A 20972-nucleotide genomic window follows, 5' to 3' on the forward strand; every position below is an offset into this window, starting at 1 on the left:
GTCTTTTTATTTTTAGAGAAAATAGTTTAAAACTTAGATTTGAGAAAAACTTTGATTCTTTTAACTATCTTTTATAGATTCTAGAAATTTGGAAATAAAAATTGGGGACAATTATATTACCTTGGGGCTCCGGCTTCAATTTGGCTTGGCCATTGATTATAAACAAAATATCTAAAGTTTTAAATATAACAAAATGTTTAATATATATTAATGTTATATTATCATTAATTAATTATCTTTAATCAATTATATTATTATTTTTATCTGTTACTTGAACTTTATAACGATATTTAAAAAGTAAAACCTAAATAGTAAAACAAGTAACAAAAGAGTAATCAAATGGGGCCTAAACCAAAATAAAGGCATTATTGGTCTCAGCAGATGGTCAAAAACCTCTATAAACAAAATATGGTAATGTTGTGAATAAATTGATACTAATAAGACAGAAGGTCGAACAAGCTAAATTTCCAACCACAAGAGTAGATTCTCCTTCACATCTGGCCTCTCAAAATTTTTAAATTTATTTTATATTATATAAAATTTTTAAAATTTTTTATATATTTCTTTAACGACCCTCTCAAAATAATTTTTTATTTAATAATTAATATAAATAAAAAATAACAAAATGATTTCACATGCCTCAATTTTAAAGTTTTTTTTCTTCTCTCAATTTGTATTATTATTATTATTTTTATTTATTTCTATTCTATTTATTCATATGTTTTAAATTTCTATAGATTTTTTTCTCCAAATTTTTACGACCTATGAATCATATTCTTTTCTTTTTTGTGTCATATGTAGATTCTATCTTCTGTTTGCTATATTCTTTTTTTCTGTTATATAAATTTTATTTTTATGATTTTAATCTCTAAAAATTAATAAATTATTATGTAATTCTTAAATATAAGTTGTAGCGTTGCATTATTACTTAAACTTCCATCAATATATCATTTGTTTTATTAATCCTAATTATGTAAAAGAAAATTATATTGAATATATCTTTTTTATATGTTTTACGTTTATATTTAGTTGAAAGAAAATTATCTTAAATATGAAACCTTTAAACAATCTTGATTGTGTACGAAGAAATTATCAATCTTATATATTGTATTTAACTATTTATGTTTTATGTATTATAATTTTATATTTAGTATTATAGTTTAAATAAAAATAAAATAAAAATATTAGAAGTTGACTGCATTAATTTTTTTTTTCAAATTTGATTAAAATATGAATAAGTTAAAAACAAAAGAAAAGAAGCAAATCATCCAAATGATTGTCCTATACATGAGCCATCAAGCTTCAATGCTTCAACTTATGAATAGGAGCAATGTGAATAAAAACATCCAAAACTCAATATTAAAGAAATAGATATTTTTCAGTACATAATTAATAATTAATGAATTTAAATCCAAGAAATATGATGAAGCACAACTTTCAGACTATTGTAAATATTTTTTTCCTTGATTTACATATTACATAAAATTTTGTTTTATTATTAATTTTTTAATTGTTGATTAAGTTCAAAATATTAATTTTTAAAATTTTAACTTTTATTTTTCTATTTTTGACCCCTGCACTAAGAGTTGACTAACTTCTTCCCTCTCCAACCATAGTAGGTGCTCTCTCAAATGTCCAAATAATTGATAGCTGCTCCTATTTCCTTTAGAACAACAAAATTCAATGGGAGGGATGACCCATTCACCCTAGTCTATTTTCAATTCTGGTTCACCAAAACGAGTTAGTCAAGAATTTGGACGATAGGGAACATTCTGTCTAGACAAATTTGACCCACTACTCTCTTTTAATAACGACCAAGTCTCAAATGACTGCCCGAATGGAAATCAATATTGGTCCTCTAAACACCTGTTGTATATACATCCATTCCTCCCAGTGGCTTGCAGATGGTACTGATTCTGAACTTATTCTAGAAGTTTTAGATGCTCAAGTTTACAAGTTTATACAACAATAACCCACCAACTCCATTAATTTCTTCTCTAAACCTGGCAATTTCTTATTGGATCTTCAAAATTCATTTTCTAACCTCCCTGTGTCTTGCATCTCGATCACAGAAATATTCATTGAACGTGGGCTGCATTCAAGATTGATGAAATTACCTTGGTGCTGATCCACAATCCTTACCCTCGAAGCCTTACAAGGGAAGATTTTGTCAGTATGTGAATATCTGCCTTTTTACAGAAGACGAGGGTGGCACGTGATGTTGCATATGATCACAAAAATTCACCAAAACTGCTCACATCACCATGCTCTCCAACTTCCAAAACGGTCTCCCATCTTTTTCTCTTCTCTTAGCTCTCTTTGACCTATAAATATCACTATTTTCTTCCTCACCCGCCTTGCCTTACCGTTTCATTTGCGTTGACATTTTTGTATTCCCAAGCCATAAATTGTTGAAAATTCTGGAGCATCAAGAAAATGAAGAGGCAAGGAAGTAATTTAGATGGTGCCACCACGCTGCAGGCTGGAAAAAATGAAGGCAAAAAGAAGAGCCAGAGAGCTGTAGAAGCCAAGGAAGAAGAAGGGAAGAAGAATGAAGGAGAACCAGCAGTGTTTACGTTGAAGAATTTTTTGGGGTGGGAGGAATGGCCGTGGTTAAGAGGTGCTGCGGATGAGCAAATGTCATGGGGTGCGGTCTGGTCGCCTTTGTGGGATGTTGATTTTGTTGACAAGGCTTATGGTTCATTGTTCAGTGATGTTGCTTGGGATGATGATATTTGGAACTTGAAGACAGTCATGGAGATACCAAAGCCATGAGAGAGAAAAAAATAGGAACAGAGAGAGACAGAGTTTGGCAATTTTTCACTTATAAAATTAACAAAATGAAGTTCGATGTCTTTGGTTGTTGTCTTTAGATATTTCTAATTTGGGCTGGAAACAGTGCAGCTGTTGGTCACCTTCTTCATATGATTGCTTTGTTAGCAGATACAAATTAGTAAACCAGAATCAGCTGCAATATTGGCTAAACCTGGCGAGAGATGGAAAGAAGTGAGAGAGAACTAAAGCCTGCCTTAACAGATAGAGATAGCAACCATATTCACCTTGGTCTTTACATTGTCCAATTTTACTTTTATATGTAAGTTGCTATTAACATTGTTTCCCCTTCTCATTTTAATCTTTACTATACGACTGTAATCAGGGCTGTAGATGCGAGACTTATAATAGGTTGTTGCCAATTGAGAAATGTTACACAGCAGTACTTTCAATTATCAAAAGAAATGGTAGCAGTAATGAAGAGTGGATGCTCAATCCACCAACCGCTTTGTTGGGTCTTTTGTTTGGGCTTTAAACCGTTTTTGTTGTGCCAAAAAGAAAACTATCGTAGCCCACATCTGATACTGTTTAATTAGGATTAGGACTTTCAGCTCAGATAGAAGAATTTCAGGGTTCACTGCTTAAACTTCTACAATTTTCTTTTTCTGCTTATTGGATGAGAAAAGACATCATTTATCGAATAGTAATTTTATTATTTAATTTATGGAAAAGTAAATAAGAACAAAACCTGTTCAAAATCTGCAATATAAAGCGTTAAATTAGCTTAAAAAAGTAAAACAAAACTGACAGATTCCAAGAGCCAAAGGATAGAGTCAAAATAACAAGAAAACACCAATGAGATGTGCCAAAGTTTAGGCCCCAGAGGCTCGTGAGCAATCTTTGACAGATCACTAAGTTTTGCTTAGTAAGATGAAGAGCACAACTTTTACATATAGAGAATTTGGCATGGCTTCCTAGACTAATTTCCCACAAGAGATGATAAATGAATCCAAACCTAGTGGGACAAAGATGGCAGTAGAAAAAGATTAACCTCTTTGATTGGGAATACCAGGACTCGTTACCATTCCATCAAACAATCAAGAGATCACAATAAAAGCATCACAAATTTCACTTTCAATTCAGATTGGCACTGTTCAATACATGATCAGAGAATCAAACGAAAATCCAGAAAACTGAGAAAAAAAAAAATCAAACTGGTGAAGCAAAAGAAAAATGAAACGATCAACAAATTGATACCCACAAAACAGGAAGCATTTTAAATTTAAAAGCCTGGAGGCTTGTAGGCAATGAAAATGATGCACTGCACTCGGCGCCTGTTGTCAAATCCGATGATCCGAATGAATGATTTGGGGTAAGCCTTCTTGGCCTCTTCCAGCTCCTTCAAGACTTGCGTTGCATCTGTGCAACCGAACATGGGGAGCTTCCACATTGTCCGGTAGCGCCCATCGTCGTATCCAGGGGATCTGTGGTTCTCACGGTAAACAAATCCGTCCTGCACAAGAAGAAATGGTCAATTCCTGACATTGTAATATGGAGAAAAAAAAAAAAAAGAACTTAATCAATCCAAATTCTAACAGGATTGGCTAGGAATTGCAAACATTTTTTTGGATAAACCTTTTAGGAAACTTTTGGAGGACTAAATGCTAAAAGGTAATTAACAGATGGAATCGTTTGTGATTCAATCTGTGGCTAAATTGACTACTCTAACTGTGTTTCTGCGCTCCAATTTTTCCTTTAAGTTGATAAGTACTTAAGCCATTAACACTATTTTAATGATAAATTAAGGGGAAACTGACAAGGTATCTGTAAGGGACTGGAGGAAAGAGAATTCTAATAATAATTTTCTTTTTACTGGCTTTGTCCCGACACAATAATTTAATCGCCTCTCCAACTCAAACTTTGCTTAAATTAAAACGGTTCTTGCATTAATTTGATGTTTCAGAAACCAAAGGTCACTGCACCTAAAAATGTCTTCAATTTCAAAACTCTGTAGAAAAACATCATGCCCTGAACAATATGCTGCCTAATCAAGCACAAAAGGAATCAAAGAATTCCCAATTAGTGTAATCTCACTTTCATGCTTACATAATAAGTTTTACCCTTTCCTTGTACCGCATACCTTGTCCCATCACAGTGAAAGACTATAATAGCCATAAGAAAGAAAAAGTGGAAAGGTACCTGCAATTCAAATTCCAAGCGAGGAATCCATTTTCTGCGAAGAAGGTATTCAACTTCCTTTGCCAACTGTTCTGGAGAGATCAGGGAGGTAAGACACAGTCTCAAACTTCTTCTTTCCAAGCGGAGGCCACACTTGCACTCAATAGAATTTTTTTTTCTAGGTCAAAAATTTTCAGTTTAATTTGCTTTGATGCCTATAAAGTTCCCTCTTCACAACAAGTAGTTGAAAACTCAAAGTTTTATTAGCGCAGCAGTTGGTCTCGTGGCATTTACTTGAGTTAGGAAATATTGGATTTAATTGCTAATAGAAGCAAAGAAATCGCTTCGTCCTTCGGTTGTTATATGACATGTAATCACTGCCAGGAAAACAATTTCAAGCAACAGGTTATTCCTTCGAATTACCTGCATGCACTGGACTCTTCCACCATTGCTAGCTATAGAGGTAATGTCATTGTTGAGTTTACGGGTCACTGGGAAGGCTGAGGTTGATTTAAGCCTGTGAAAGGTGCAACCATGCTGGCTTGAGCAGGGGTGGCATGGTTAACGGAGGCCACTGCCGCAGATGAGACCATGGAAGATGCCATGCCTCTTTCTTCCTTGGCTAGCTAGCTATCGCAAAGTTTGTGTGATCAGTTTAAGAGGTCTTTGCACAGCTGCTTGATTCACTATATATAGGCAAGGAATCTTAAGTTTACTTCCCTATTGCTTATGTTAAAATGTTGTGCATCTGGCGGTCTAGAATTCATGCGGTAAATATTGGAAATTTCTTGGTCCTTAGATCATGGAAGGGGTGACATTACGGCTTGATGGACACATAATACAGAGGGTTTTGGATTCCAAGCCTTATCGTTAAGCACTCCACTGATTGTGACACATGGCAAACGCCCGTCATCTTATCTCATCCGAGGAACCAGGGCTTGAATTTGTGATGGCCGTTTGTCTATATCTTTGTCAAGTCTTTTTTTGGCCATTCATTTCTTTTGTTGTTGGCAGCACATCATATGTGGGGTGGTAGTTGGTACCTGCTGGCTGGAAGCGGATGTTCTTGTGATTAGGTTTCACGATTTGCAAATTATCTTACAGAAATATTTTCCGCAAATGACTTTAATCTACTATTCTTCATTCTGGTCCATGGCATTTGAGCTCGAATTTCCATTCCCATCAATTCAAGCTGGCGATCAGATGCTTAGTTATTATCTGAACAAGATAAAGCAGTAAGCTCCATTAATTGGTGAAGCAGTATTGCTATTTGCAACAGCAGATGGCGGAGTCTTTTAGAATTTAAACATGGATGGGTGATATTAAAATAAAGAGAAAGGCTGAAAATATCTATTATGATTTTATGCTATAGAAACTATGGCCAATAAATTTACTTATCATATTTATTAATTCAATTTAGGAATTTTCTACAAACCTTTTGAACTGAACATACTTTTTGAGTTGATATGTTTCCTCTTCATGTCAAGGGCAACATCCTGCCTCAGATTGTAGTTCAGTGCAAACTGCAATTTCAGAATGTTTTTTCCATAACCGGTAAGATTTATCAGATTAGTCACCAAATAAAAGATGCAGTAGAATTGCCTACCTATACACTCTAAATTAACCTTTTGTGACATGAGCTGGACGAGCAAAATGAGCTTGACCCTTTTAGTCTACAGTATAGCTTCATTCTGTTAATTTGATTAATGTCTTTTACTCAGATGGCTTTACAAAACGAAGCATCGCCTGCTCATTGCCATCCTCTAAGAAAGCTTATAATTCCAAGGAAATCTTTTGACAAAGGAAAGTTAGAAAAAGCTTGTAATCATATGTCTTGATGATGGTGGAAATTCTTTGTGTAATCATGATTATTTTTCTGCCTATTCAAATCAATCGCATTTCTTGCCACGTACTCAAGAGTCAAGGTCATGATTAGTCAGGGATTTTCTTGTAAGCCATCTTATTTGCAATTTCCCTTAATGCTTGCGGTTTGAAGATTTCTATGATGATGCAATAAGGTTCTTCTGAAAGATGAGTGCCCCGGTTCAAATTAGCATCCCTTTAAGCCGGTAGAAAGTACAGAGTGTAAAGTAGGGGCCTTCCCTAGGTACGTCACTTCAGGTACCATATTCATTTTCTGTCCTTATCTTAGTGCTTGTAACTTGAGCTTGAGAGAGGCAAAGAGAGATAGATTTGAACTCAATCCAGAAATATGGATACATGTTTAAGATAAAAGGACATTATCTCATATAATTTACTCTTTTATGTACATTTTGCCCTTTTATCATTCAGACTTCAATATTTCTGCGTGAAAACAGAGTTTAAAAATGGAAATCGTGGACTAGATGCCACAAGGACCAAAGAATCCACCAGACAACCCTGAAAGTGTATTAAATTTAGAAGCCTGGTGGCTTGTAGGCAATGAAACAGATGCATCGTACTTGTCTCTTGTTGTCGAATCCAATGATTCTGATGAATGCATTGGGGTAAGCTTTCTTGGCCTCCTCGAGCTTCTTCAAGACTTGTGCTACATCAGTTCAACCAAAAATGGGCCGCTTCCACATTGTCCAGTAGCGGCCATCATAGTACCCAGGGGATCGGTGGTTCTCACGGTAAACAAATCCGTGCTGCAACAAATCAAAATCACATAGCTAATTAGCCTTAGCTCAAACTAAATAAAATGTCTGGCAATCATGAGGTTGTACGTGAGAAGAAGCATCAAAGTTCACCTCCAATTCAAATTCCGAGCAAGGAATCCAATGGCTGCGAAGAAGGCAATCAACTTCCTTTCCCAACTGTCCTGAAGTGAGATCAGGGAGGTAAGACAGTGTCTCAAACTTCTTTCCAAGCGGAGGCCATAGCTGCACTCACCAGAATACTATGAAGATTCAGAAACTTGCAATTTCTATTGAACAATCTTAATTGGCTATTAATAACTTTATTATGCGCTATTCTTATAATCGAAGTCTCATATGTACCTGCATACACTGGATGCTGCCACCGTTGCTTGCAAGGGAGGTAATGTCATTGTTGGGCTTGTTACAAATGTCTTTTGTAATGTTATATTTTGCTTCGTTGTACCGGTATTAATGTAAGTTTTCTTCGCTGTCTTGGTGTCTCAGATGTGTTACCTTGCATGCTTTGTGCTTATGATTAACACTTGTTAATATTATCAACAAGTGTAATGAATGTGACAGCAATATGTAATCTTGTAATTAAGCATATGAATGCAAGATAGCCTTTGATATTATCGTTTTCTTAACTGCTCTTTCATCTCTGTTTTACAACCTCAAAGTAGAGACTTTCATAATTTTCTAATTGAGTCCTTCATGCTTGTCAATATTAGGGCTTGCGGGTGACTGGGAATGCTAAAGCAGATTTAAGGCTGGAGAATGGTGCAACCATGCTACCCTGAGCTGGGCTGGCACGGTTAACGGAACCAATGGTTGCTGATGACACAATAGAGGAGGCCATTTTTCTTCTCTCTCTTTTTTCCTTTTCCTATGTGATGCACCACTCACTATTTATAGCTTCATCATCTCTTCTGCTCACAACTATAAGGACCTACAAATGTTTGACACGTGTCAAAAATTTTGTTTTGTTCCATTTTCGGAGATGGAATGAATGTATGGTTAACATTTTTCCCATTTTGCATGTCATTAATTTTAAAGGAGTATCTGTCATGTTAATTGCGATTGCAGGTTATTCACCATCTGCCACAAGTTGAAAGTTGTTAGACTATTGAGGTCATATTGAAGATATTTTGATAGTAAAGGTTGAAGATATTTTTGACACCACAAATGGAAGGTGGATTTTTTAGTATGAAAGACGTAAGCAGGCTTTGGGATGTCATAGCCCCAATTCTGTCAAAGTATGTCTGTGGCTTTCAGTCATTTTGTAAAAAAGTCACAATGGTCACCATGGTTTCTAGTTTTGTAATGGCTAGTTAAGTTGTAACTAAATTTAGTTTAACTTAAGTCGGTTGCTATGTAATATAAATATGTATAAGCTATTAATGAAATAGTAGTGAAGTTTGTCTTTGTTTTCATATTCTTTCTCTTTCTTAGGAACTCCAACATGGTATTAGAGCATTCTAATAGTTCTTAAGGGACCTGCAAACGTTCTTCCAACCTAATAAAAAAAATCAACACAAGCCTATGTCCCTCTCAAAAAAAAAAAAAACTCTAAAAGATCAAAACTGAATGGCCTATGTTGGCTCCATTAGTTTTTGATGATAATAAAACATTCCCATTCATTTGTGTCTAATAATTCTACTTTAGTATGCAGGACAAAAATTGTATGCCTATGGTAAATAAATATTTTCATGGGACATATCAAAAAGGCATATGAAGAAGAAGCCACAATTCAATCAACAAAATAAAAGCTCCTTAGCTGAATAATGAAGGGTTAGTTAATTAAAATTCGAATCAGAAGTTGGCGGGCTCAAGAGTATTGAGAAACAGAAAAGACTTAGTTGACTAAGAAATGGGTTAGTCGACTAAGAAGCTACTGCTAAAAATCTGGACTTTAAGACAGAACCGACTTAGTCGACCAAGAAGTAAGTTAGTCGACTAAGTGCTCACTACTAAAAACTAGAAACAGAAAATAGAGACAACTTAGTCGACTAAGACATAAGTTAGTCGACTAAGAGCATTTTGCTAGAAAATTTAAATTGTGCACTAGAAGACAGATTAACGGCTAGAACTGCAACAAAACTATTTCCAACAGTCAAACACTGTCTAACTCACTTCAAAGCTGATTTTCCAAGTATAAAAGAGGCTTCCAACGGCTAGAAATGTAATTAAGGCTTCCAAGAACATAAAAGAGCTAAAAACCAGCAAATACTCTCTGCTCATTTATTGCACTCAACTCTTATCTTTGTAATTGTGATCTGCACTTCACTTTGTACCACTTAGATCAATCTTGTGATCATAGGTACACTCTTATCACTTCTCTCCTTGTATTCTTAGAGTGAGCAAGTCACTATAAGGGATTGATTCAAGCTAGAATTACTTGATTGAGCATAGGTTCTAACTTAGACTTGAAAAGTTAGGTGTTAGGTTTTACTTGATCTCGATAAAAACTATTGTGAAAGGTTTTAGCTAAGCTTGGTAAAAGCCATTGTAAAAGCCTAGTAAAAGCTTGTGAATTTCACTGTTCATAGTGGATTTGTTTGGAAAATCCTTGATTGAACAATCAAAGTAGTGGATGTAGGTCTTAGACTGAATCACTCTAAATTCTACTGTGTTGTCTACTCTGTTTTGTTCTTATTTTCATTCCTTATTTTCACTTGCATTTGTTCCCATTTAGAGCCAATTTTTGAAAGAGCAAAATTGTACTATTCACCCCTCTTAGCACATTTACTTGGGACCAACAAGTGGTATCAGAGCCTAACCCCTGTTATTAAGGTCTAACACCCTTAGGTAGATCCAAATGGCTTTTCAAAAATCTAGAGTTGCTAAAGGACAATCAACAAACAGACCACCTCTATTTGATGGCTCAAATTACCCTTATTGGAGTACTAGGATGTCAATATATATTAGAGCAATTGATTATGAGATGTGAGACGTTATAACTGATAGACCATTCACTCCTTCAACTTTAAATGTAGTGACTAACGAGATGATCCCTAAGCCAAGGTCTGAATGGACTGAGGTTGATACTAAAAAGGTCCAAACCAATTTTAAAGCAATCAATACATTGCATTGTTCTCTAAGTCCCACCGAATTCAACAAAGTATCAAGCTATACCAAAGCAAAACAGGTGTGGGATAAACTTAGGATTATCAATGAAGGGACTTCTCCAATCAAGGAGTCCAAGATAGCCCTTTTGACCCACAATTATAAAATGTTTAAGATGGAGCCTGGTGAAGATATCACCAGCATGCTAGGTAGATTCACAAACATTACAAACAAACTTAGTCAGCTAGGCAAACCAATTCCCGAGCATGAAATTATTAAAAGACTTCTTAAAAGCCTACCCAAAAATTGGAAGCCTAAGGTGATAGCCATCCGAGAAACCAAAGACTTAAATGTTAAAACTTTGGATGAAATTTGTGGTTCTCTCCTTACTCATGAGTTAGAACTTAAGGAAAAGGAAGAAGAAGATAGGAGGGAAGCAAAAGAAAAGAAGAAGAGCATTGCCCTAAAAGCCAGCGTTCTTGAAGAAGAATTGGATGAGCTATCTTGTGATGATGATGAAGAATTGGCACTAGTTGTAAGGAGATTCAGAAAGCTTATGGGTAGAAGGAATCTGAGATTGGCCAAAAGAGGATTTAAGAAAGATCAAGGTTCTTCATGGAGAACCAGAAACAAAAATGACTCCAACAAAAAAGAAGAGCTTACATGTTTCGAATGCAAGTAGCCTAGACATTTCAAGTTCGAATGCCCCTTGCTGAAAGAAGAAACTTCAAAGAGAAACAAGAAATCAAAGAAGGCAATGGTGGCAGCTATTTGGTTAGATAGTGGTACTTCAAGTTTTGAAGCTAAGGAAGAAAAAGTTGAAGAAAGAGCAAACCTATGTTTGATGGCATGGGATGATGAATTTGAGGTATTCTCATCCCCTTGCAATATTTCTGTTGATGAACTTCAGGAAGAATATGAATGTTTATATGATGAATTTGAAAAACTTGTTTTGAAATACAAGACTTTAAAGAAAAAATTTACATATCTAGAATCAGATTTGGAAAAGATTAAACTTGAATTTGATTATGTTTTCGAACAAAGAAACTTTCTGCAAATTGAATTGTTACATTTAAAAACAGATTTTGAAACTCTAAAATTAGAATTGGAAAGCAAAACTAAAACCTTACAAAAGGTAAGTGAAGAAAATGCTACACTCAAAAGTTTGAAAAATGAAACTTCAAGTAGAAATACATACTTCAAGAAAAATTCTATTAAAGCATCATCTAGGTGTTATTTTTGTGATAGAATTGGTCATCTGTCCTATGATTATTGTAGAAAAAGAAATGTGAAGAAAATTAAAAAAATTTGAGTTCTAAAAGGATCCTTTGTTGCTGCTAACAATTAAGGACCCATCAAGGTATGGGTACTTGTTAAGAAAAACTGAAAATTTGTTTTATAGGTTGAGCTGCACTCAAAAGATACATGTTCAAGAGCTCAACTAAAGAAGAAGCAACCTTGGTATATGGATAGTGGCTGCTTAAGGCACATGACAAGAGATGAAATGCTATTTGTTCAACTGGACAAAAGAAATGGAGGTACCGTATCCTTTGGTGATGATTCAAAAGGTAGAATTCATGGCATAGGAACGGTTGATAAGAACTCCCAAACTCAAATTAGTCATGTATTGTTGGTTAAAAGTTTGAAACATAATTTATTAAGCATTAGCCAATTGTGTGACAAATGTATTAAGGTATGCTTTGACTCAACTAAATGTGAAGTGATAGATATTGTTAGAAATTTTGAGAATATGGTGCCTTGGAAAGCAAGTATATTCTCATGTTTAAATTCATTGAATTTATTTATAATGAAAGTATATTTTGATAATAAGAAGAAGAGTTTGTTTTAGTAAGCATTCATTATCTAGTTATTAAGGTACCAAGATTCTATTGAGATATTAAAATACATTTGTATGAAGAGTCATACATAGGAGACATGTATTTTAATTGAATCTAAAAATTATTCACAGCCATATAATAAAGCTGGTCACTTTATTATGTTAAGGATGTAGTGTCCAAATTACTTCCAACGAAACGAATGTGATTTATTTCAAGGGAATGATGAGTCTCAAATCATCGAAATGGTTGACTTCGAGTAATGACATTATAACATGAACTGGAATCATATGAGAATCAAATTTAAGTTTACCGTTACCTAAATCTTGATCTCGCACTTATGCATATGCTTATAGTAGAACTGAAATCCTGATGGATAGTGGACTCGTGTTTAATCTCCTTATAATCTTTGATTTACCATGAGCATGATCATCAAAAAGCGTTGATCTAGACTCCGTATTTTGGGATTATAATTGAGATGAACATCTGGGAACATATATCCAGATAATGGAGTTCATAGCATTAACATCACTTCTAGTGATTTCAAGAAGATTGGTGATTAATTTGGGCCTAGTGGATTGATGAATTAGCCACTCATCACATCTAGATACTCAAAAGATTAGATTTGGAGTATTGAATCACTAATTGGATGAAATTTGAGACTAGGGGACAAAATTGATATAAAGGGTAAAGCGGTAATTTCACCTTTTGTCATTGGATGGTTATAAGGGTTCACAATATGAGGCCTGCAATTGGACAACTAATAATTAATATCAAATATTGAATTATTTCTTGTAATTATAGGCTTGTAATTATTTCGTAGAATTCAACTTGTTTAAGTTGGAATGCATGTTTTAATTTGTTTAATTAAATTGTGTACAAAATTGACAGCTTTGACATGTTTATCTTAATTTAGACAAGAAAATATATTTGGTCTTAAGTTAGACAAGAAAATATGTTTGCTTTAATTTAAGACAAGAAAAATATTTTGGTCTTAATTTAGTGAAGAAAACATATTTGTCTCAATTTAGACAAGATAAAATATTTTTTTTGTCTTAATTACAGACAATAGTTGTCTTAAATTAAGATAATTTTAAGAGGATTCTTGCAAAATGAATCTAGACATCCATATTGATAAAAAGAGACTCCATATTTGACTATTACTCTTTTATTTATTATTAATTCTTTTTAAATAAAGATGGATAATAATAAAATAAGAGTTATTATTCAATAAGGAGTTTTATTTTATCAAGAACTCTAAATGATAATTAAAGAATTAAATTATTTATTCTTTAATTTTTATTTGATAATTATGGAGTATGTTTGATGCTTCCATAACTCTGAATGGATAGTCAATATTGATTCAAAGGTGTTTCATTTTGATTAAACCTTTGAAGCAAGAGTTTTAATAAAAAGAGAAGATATTGGAAGAAAAAAAAAGAACGTCCTTTTTCTTAAAAAAAGTTTCAGCCATCTCTTCTCTTCTTCTCCTCCAAGCTTTTCCAAAGAAAAGAGAATAAACTTAGTTGCCATCTTGTAGCTTTGCATTCCACACCTTGTCCATTCAAGGTTCAAGTTGAAAGTATTCTTGAAGAATAAGTGGTAAACTTATTTGGTCGAGAAATCATTCATTGGTGTGGTATTGTCAGAAAATAAGAATCTCAAAATAAAGGTATGGTTTTCTTACTTAAAAGATTCTTATTTTATTTTTTTTTTTGGATGTGATTATATTACTTGCAATAATAATAATGTGTGTTTCCGCTTGTGTAATTGGATTGCTTGCTTCCTTTGTTAAAGAAATTTTTAAAATCCATGCTTTACACAATCACATTAATCCACTAAGATCCTACTCCAACAGATATAAGTACTAACAAAGTCTCATTTATAGGAAAAAGAATAAAAAATATATATGTTGTATTTCTTGAGAATCTTGAAATGGATTGTGAAACATGCCTTGTAGCAAAAGTTGACAATGATGGACGGCTATGGCATAGGAGACTTGGACATGTGAGCATGCATACCATGTCAAAGTTAATTAAGAAAAATCTGGTTATAGGATTGCCTAAGCTTAAACTTGAGAATGATCATATTTGTGATGCAGGTCAATTAGGTAAACAAACTAGCACATCTTTTAAAACCAAGAAAGTTGTCTCCACATCTTTTACCATGTCACAGCTTTGCCCAATTAATTAATAGAAATCATAATTGCTCTAGGATTGCTACAATGCATCAAATTCAACAAGATTTTTAACAATATTCCAAGTAGAATTGGGTAAAGTGGTAAACATGAAAGTTGTATCTTTTTCTCTTATCTTTCCAATAGTTTAAAAATCGCTACATTTAAAACTCTGTAGACAAAGTTATGGCTAATACCGAAACATATGTAGTACAAGTTTGCACCTCAAAATTGCTCTCCTTTTTTCATTAAAATTCTTTCTTTATTAAACACCTACAAAAGCACAAATAAATCAATAACAACCTATCTTAACCACATTAACACCAAATTAAGCATAAAATTAACTAAGATTAGATTGACTCACCAAAAATAACTAATTTAAAATAATTAAATGAAATCTATTAATTTCTATGCATTATTACAAGAACTACGCTAATTTATTATCAAAATTAAACCCAAATAACTTTATATCATAGAGTTATCAGTGACCTTTTATCTTGGTAGGCTTTATGACTTGCTTTCAAATGACAATTCTATTAAGGGAATTAGTTTTTGTCCTGTACACTTAAGTAATATTGTAAGACATTAATAAATGGGAAAGTTTTATTATCAGCAAAAACACATAGAGTTAACATAGAAGCATTTTTCTTTCCATAATCAACTTTAAAACTCTTGAGGATTTTCTTTAAGTTTAAAAACATAGCATTCCCAAAGAATGTTTAGATCAATCAATTTTGTCATTTCAAAACCAGGGTGAAGCTAACAAAGGACAATCCCAGCCATGAAAGTAAGGAAGAGTATGCCTGTGAAGATAAATTTATGTAATGGACAAGAAAATGAATATTACCGTTGCCCTACTTAGCCACATCTTTCACATTCCAAATTCAGTTAGGCATTAGTATGATTTAAAAGATGGTGTGGAGATAAATGATTTACATACTGAGTTTTTTGTATTTCCACACCCTATTGACATAGGGCAAAATCGTGGCAATAGGTTGACCTTTCATGATCGAATTTTACATTTGATTATCACATGGAACTCTAGGCCTAATAAGCGAAAAAACTCTTATGTGAGGAGTGAAGATCTTTATTTCCTACACCACATCAAGCATAATATCCTCATCAATTTGGTTGACTTTATATTCTACGATATGATGCAAGTGGTCATTAAAGGGAATACAACTTTGGTCCATGGGATGGACATTAGCTAAATTTTACATTTTCATGGGATAGATGTTCAGTTAATCCCTCTACTACACATAGGATGCACATCACTATGAAAAAACATACAGTGAATAAGTTTGGGTATCAGATGATTAGTGGACATTGATATCCAAAGGGTTTTGTTCTTCTACAAGGCTAAGGGGATGCAGCTAATAAAAAGAGTAGTGATAGTGATGATGGGTCAGCAGTTGGGGGGATCACTATGAGTGATGTGTTTTTATATCTACAGTGTATAGAGTATTAGCTCATGGCTCATGTTGACACCTCTACCAGGATGATGCTTAGCAACCTTGAGGAATTTAGAAAACGAGTCATTGCTATGGAAAAAGATGTTATATCTCTTGTCCAGCTTCATGACATCGACACCTTTCTTCTAGTCAATCCTTCAACAGAGCTGACTACACCATCCAATCCCAGCACTCCGATTGATCTAGTCGATCCTCCTACTAATTCGAGCTACCCTACCATTGATCTTTCACCTTGATTTTTACGTGAGGCACATTTCTTTATATGTTTTCAAACAATGATTAGCTTTCCTTTAGTTGGATGGTTATGATTTGCATATCATTTACATTAACTTTTTGGATGCTTACTCATTTTGTTTGGATGTACATCTCTTGATGATTGATGCTTATATGTGAATGGTTACATGTTTATATCTTAGATGTTAATGACTATATTTTCACTTAATAAATGATGCTTATATTCATATGATTATATTCATATGTTTATATATTTGTGTATATTGTTTACAATTGATCCTTAATGTTTATAGCAAACCATTTTGATATAACAAAAAGGGGGAAAAGTATTGTGAGAGCAAATTGCACATAATTTTTCAAAACCATAGCACTAAGTGAAAGGGAGTTTTTCAATTTTTCAAATATGCTTAAATTCAAAAACTAAGGGGGAGTTGTTAAACTCAATTTTTCTCATTGTTAATTTTACAATTGATCTTATTTTAAAATGACAAATTAAATAATCAAAATTTAAGTTTTTAAGTGTATTAAAACACAATGAAACCCTTTAAGCATTTGCAAGAAAAAAGACTAATTATTGGTACAAGTTTAAAGCTTAAAATGCCTTAAAAAATGTCTCAAAGCACTAAGGTATCGAGACATTTTGAATGTGTATCAAGACATCAAGCTTAGAATGCCTCAAAAATATCATAAGGAAGCAGAGGTATCAAGACATCTCACGAGCGTAACGAGACATCACCTTTGAAGCCATAAATTCCAGAAAACAAGTACTGAACTATTGAGACCTAAACTTGAAGTATCAAGACATCACCTTAAAAGTTGAAAATTCCAAAAGACAAGAGCTGATGTATCGAGACCTAACTTCAAGGTATCAAGACTTCATTTTCAGACCTCAATTTCTAGAGAGCATGTGCCAATGTATCGAAACCGACCTTCAAAGTATCGAGACATCCACTCTATAGTTGGATTTTCATAAAGCAACATCAAACGTGTCGAGACCTAGCTACAATGTATCGAGACATGCTTTAGTCTAAAAATGTCAAGGATGAACCATGTATCAAGACGTTCAAGAGAGGTATTGAGACTTTAGTTGAATCAAGTATTAATAGAGATCTATAACGAAGGTATTAAAACCTCATATTAGACAAGCCAAAAAAAAACATGATTAAATGACTATTTTTTCAAGCACATGTCCTCCAACGGCTATTTTATGATACTTACCTACAAATAGAGTGTGAGACCTCCACCTCTATAGGCTTGTAACTAGGCATAGACGCCATAACACAAGTTAGGGGTAGTCTTGTTATTTCCTCTAATAAGCTCTCAGAAGAAATTTTTACTATATTTTAAGGTCTAAATAGGCATAAGACTGCATAAATGATATGTAATGATGAAAACACGAAGAAAACTAGAAGTTTCAATAATTTTCACGATAGGGGCAAAATGGTCATTTTTCACCTCGAGTAAAAATTTTTAAGTTTTCATGAACCCAAGTTTTCTAGACCATTTTGGATCTTGTCCCAGTGTCAAAAGAGTAAAAGATTGCATAAAGGATTAAAAGAGAACAAGCTAATTTGTGGAGGGGCATTTTTGTAATTTCAAGTGCAATGGATAAGCTTGAGCTATAAATATCTTTTTCTTCCAGCAGCTTCTTCATTCTCCAGCAGCTTCTTCTCCTTCTTCTTCTTCCTTCACACGTTGCTTCCATCCTCCATGGAAGCTTGATATGAAACTTTCATAACTTTCCCTCTCTAGCTCTAATTTTCATACCTTTGTGCCCTTTTGACTAGAACCCTTGTGCTCTTTCACTTTCTCACATTAAAACCCTTGAAAAATCCCACTTCTATACTTTTTCTCACTAGCTATGTGTTTAAAGAGAGAAAGAGAAAGAAAGCCCCTATAATAGCTTGGGAATTGTTGGAAAGAATTTCAAGGTTACAAAGCTATTAAGGTTCCAACGAAGCCCCATCGCCCCATTTGGACAATTAGAGAAGTAAAGTAGACAAAAGGTTCAACAAGATACCGGTGAGTGAACTTGCATTTCAAAAATAGTTTTGGGAATGTAAATGACTTATTTAATCTTCCTTAAAAACGAGTGCCTTGGGAACAAGCCTTTGATAAATTGTCTCTATGTGTAACATGTGGTTATTATGGATTGTTGTATTATTACATTATGTTGATATATATATATGAATAATGTTGTGTAATGATATTGACCCAGCTATGTGCAAGTAGAAGTGTGCATAAGTCGATGCTGACCTGGCTATGTGCTAGTGGGAGTGCGCATAAGCCGATGCTGACCCGGCTATGTGCGAGTGGGAGTGCGCATAAGCCGATGCATATGAGCTGATGATGATGGGAGGGTGTGTATGATGATTGATATATATATATATATACATATATGGTATATGGTTATAATGAAATGCACATGAATTTGGCATGTTGAACTTTGGAAACCTTTGTGTGTTTTATGTTGATTTTGTCATTTCAGCAGGATGGCTTTTTCTTGAAAGGAAGGAAACTTTTTTTCTAACTGCTCTATTTCTCGCTACAGTGAGAAACTCTCGGGTTGGAGGGGTAAGGCTGACTGAAAATCTCATTGTAGCGAGAATGCATTTTTGCTGCAGCAAGAATGTTACTATAGCTTCTCGCTGCAGTGAGAAACTTTCGGTTTTGTGACCAAAATTTCGCTGCAGCGAGATTGATCTTGCTGCAGCAAAAAACTTTCTATTTTTCTCCTTATTTGGCTCGATTGCTACCTTATTTTTCATTTCTTTGGTACCATAGTTGAGCATGGACTTCCAACATTAAGGAATAAGTGAATTAAGTTTAAAATGAGGAGGTTTGGTGAGAAACCCTCAGCCAGTTAAGAAACCCTTGGTTAGTTGATAATTTAAATCAAGTGTCGCTGTAGCAAAAATTCATTCTCGCTGTAACGAGGACCTGTCGTTTATTTGACCTGATTCGCATGAATGCTATTAAAGTTTTCACTCTCCAAATCCTTTGTTGAGCATGGACCCTTTTCATAAAGTCATTTACTCATGTGGGGTTTACATGAGGGGTTTTTAATAAGAACTAAAACAAATTGCATTGTTTTGAAAAATGAATGCATCATGATTTCGTTAAACATTCCTTAATGTTTGCTTGTTCCCTTCTTGTTCACTCACTGGGTTTATACTCACCGTTTTCAACTTCATGTTTTCAGATCACGAGGCAGTTGGTAACTAGGTCAAAGTGTCTTCGTATATTCAACCCTTGGTAGGTGTCTCGACATTCAGTAGCTATACATTCGTCCGAGTCTCTTCGCTGAAAGTCGAGTACTCTTTTGTTGTGTATAGATAAACCGAGATAAATTATTAAATTATGTTTAGATAATATATATACTCTTTGATTGGTATGCCACTATGAGATGGCAATGTTTAGTGTTATTTTGATTCAAAGTTATAAAATGTAACTTAGCAACTTTTAATGGAATGGTGAAAAGGTTATATTAATATGCTTGCCTGGGCTTAGTGGACTACGTCCATTGGGCCCATGAGCCGGTCATGGCCCAGAATTTGGGTCGTGACATAGAGGTTTGTGGCACGTTTTCCAAAACGAAAAACACCAAGAGCAAGAGTGAAACATCAAACTCAAAATTCCTCAAGAATCACTCTAAAAAGTCAAAATGTTCTTTCTTTGAGCTACTTAAGCGTTAAACTTCCTTATTTCTTTTAAGAGCCTTAATTCTCTCTTTGTACACATTATATTATTCAGCCTTTTAGAGGCATTTGAGCTTACTCTTCATCTTCTTTGCACTTCACTGTAAAGGTTATTCCTTAACCTCAAAAAACTAGTGTTGTTGTGAGTGGTTATACCTTAACCAAGTGAAAAGGTAGAGGGGTTAAATCTAAGCCTAGAAAAGACTAATTTGTCAAAGTTATTATTGAACCTTGAAAAACTATTTGCCTAGTGGAATCTAAACTCCTTAGCAATCTAAAGGAGATGATGCAGGCAAAAAGGCTAAACCTACATAAAAATCTTTGTGTTCCTCCTTTGTTCTTTTAAATTCTTTTTATTGCTTTTAACTCTTCAAACTATCATTGATATACTTAAAAAAGGAATTCTGCATCTTTAGCTTATTGGTTTAAAAGAAGTTTTTTATCTTCAAAAGGCGCAAAGAATATTAAAAATCATTAGTTCACACCTTCTTGAGATTATCCTTTAGAGCTAACACTTTAATAGTCTCGATACTTTGTGTGTAGGTCTCGAGACTTCTGTTTTTGGTTTGTAGGTCCGAGATCTTATGAACATGTCTTGAGACTTACTTCATCCCAAGCAACAAGTATCGATACCTTCCAACAAAGCCTTAATATCTTGACTTTAGAATGTCAATTTTAGGCCAAAATCAAGTCCTTTGAACTCCTAAAACCTCATTCTTTCAAGTCAACATAATTTGGGTATCGAAATATATTTTTCGAAGGCATAAACATTTAGGATTTCAGTAGTAAAATGCAATTTACATGCTCACCAAGTTAAGTTATAAATTTAACCTTACTTGAAGGTTGGGGTCTCACATGTATATAGTTGAGGAATGAGGATGCTTTTTAAAAAGAATTAATTCATGTAATTAACATACACCAACAAT

The 20972-nt window shown here is 34.0% G+C and overlaps 2 pseudogenes across 1 annotated transcript; both read right to left on the reverse strand.

Moving 5' to 3' along the window:
• Positions 1 to 3877: 3877 nt before the first annotated feature.
• On the reverse strand, positions 3878 to 5621 carry LOC18609255 (ribulose bisphosphate carboxylase small subunit, chloroplastic-like; annotated as a pseudogene). Its single transcript, XR_016024585.1, has 3 exons — positions 5374 to 5621; positions 4972 to 5128; positions 3878 to 4285 (listed from the first exon to the last, which is right to left on the reverse strand). The product of XR_016024585.1 is annotated as a ribulose bisphosphate carboxylase small subunit, chloroplastic-like (transcript).
• A 1558-nt stretch (positions 5622 to 7179) lies between these two features.
• Positions 7180 to 8424, reverse strand: LOC18609256 (ribulose bisphosphate carboxylase small subunit, chloroplastic-like; annotated as a pseudogene).
• Positions 8425 to 20972: the final 12548 nt, after the last annotated feature.

This window comes from Theobroma cacao, chromosome 2 (assembly GCF_053813885.1).
Source record: "Theobroma cacao isolate CCN51 chromosome 2, ASM5381388v1, whole genome shotgun sequence".
Taxonomy (NCBI): domain Eukaryota; kingdom Viridiplantae; phylum Streptophyta; class Magnoliopsida; order Malvales; family Malvaceae; genus Theobroma; species Theobroma cacao.